The sequence below is a fragment of the Etheostoma cragini genome, unplaced genomic scaffold (assembly GCF_013103735.1).
Source record: "Etheostoma cragini isolate CJK2018 unplaced genomic scaffold, CSU_Ecrag_1.0 ScbMSFa_2485, whole genome shotgun sequence".
NCBI classification, from domain to species: Eukaryota; Metazoa; Chordata; class Actinopteri; order Perciformes; family Percidae; genus Etheostoma; species Etheostoma cragini.
In genome coordinates, this window is record NW_023266651.1 from 673 (window position 1) to 2190 (window position 1518).

The 1518-nt window shown below is 47.8% G+C and overlaps 1 long non-coding RNA gene across 1 annotated transcript; it reads left to right on the forward strand.

Annotated features, from left to right (window-relative positions):
• Positions 1–656: 656 nt before the first annotated feature.
• On the forward strand, positions 657–1341 carry LOC117940421. The gene is made up of 3 exons (XR_004655760.1): positions 657–753; positions 859–909; positions 1202–1341. It is a non-coding gene; the product is annotated as an uncharacterized LOC117940421 (long non-coding RNA).
• The last annotated feature ends 177 nt before the right edge of the window (positions 1342–1518 follow it).

Here is a 1518-nt window from a genome sequence, read left to right on the forward strand (position 1 = left end):
GAGACTAGACATCGTGGTAGGAGACTAGACATCGTGGTAGGAGACTAGCCCTCGTGGTAGGAGACTAGACATCGTGATAGGAGACTAGACATCGTGATAGGGGACTAGACATCGTGATAGGAGACTAGACATCGTGATAGGAGACTAGACATCGTGATAGGGGACTAGACATCGTGGTAGGAGACTAGACATTGTGATAGGAGACTAGACATCGTGGTAGGAGACTAGACATCGGGATAGGAGTCTAGACATCGTGATAGGGGACTAGACATCGTGATAGGAGACTAGACATCGTGATAGGGGACTAGACATCGTGGTAGGAGACTAGACATCGTGGTAGGAGACTAGACATCGTGGTAGGAGACTAGACTCGTGATATATCGTGAAATACCGTGATGTAGGAGACTAGACATTGCGATATATCGCGATATATGATACTAAACATCGTAATATGAGATTATTCGATACATCAAAATATCGGAATATGACGTGTCTTTTCCTGGTTTTAAAGGCTGCATCACAGTAAAGTGATCTCACCAGACTGTTTTCTGTGTGTGTGTGTGTGTGTGTGTGTGTGTGTGTGTGTGTGTGTGTGTGTGTGTGTGTGTGTGTGTGTGTGTGTGTGTGTGTGTGTGTGTGTGTGTGTGTGTGTGTGTGTGTGTGTGTGTGTGTGCGCAGGTCACTGGGGGGGTCAAGGAGGTCCGGCGAACCCCAATCTCTGTCCCAGAGTACCTGCAGCTCAGTCTGGAGGAGGTAACATTAACACCACTTTCTGTCTGTATACACTACATTACCCATGAGCCTCAGCTGCTGTTTGCCTTGATAGGAGCCACTCTGTAAACTGTCTGTCTGTTACAGGCCTTCTTCCTGGTCTACAGTCTGGGCTGCCTGTCGGTCTACCTGAACCAGGTAACTGCCTGCCTTACTGTCTGTCTGTCTGTCTGTTTATTATATAATATAATATTTGAGGGTCTTTTACATGCTAGCTAGCGGTTAGCCGAACAAGCTGTTAGCTAAACTAACGTTAGCTCTGGCTAACCGCTACTGTGATGGTGCAGTGTTGTGAATCCTTGTACATCATGACATCATCATGGTGACATCATCATGGTGACATCATCATGACATCATCGACTCGTGTACCAACAGTGAGGTCTCTACGAGATGAATAATGAAATGTCTGATCTGCTCTGTGATTGGTCAGGAGCCCCTGTCAGTCATCCAGCTGTGGAGGAAGTTCCGGTCCCTGCGGCCCGACTTCATCAGCTCGTTCTCAGCCTATCAGCACTATCGGAGCAGGGGCTGGGTCCCTAAAGGGGGCGGGGCCAAGTATGGGGTTGACCTTAGTAAGAGAGACACACACACACACACTCACACACACACATACTCACACATACTCACACACACTCTCTGATACACACACTCACACACACACACACTCAATCTGATACACACACACACACACACACACACACACACACACACACACTCTGATACACACACAGGTGTGTTCTATGTCAG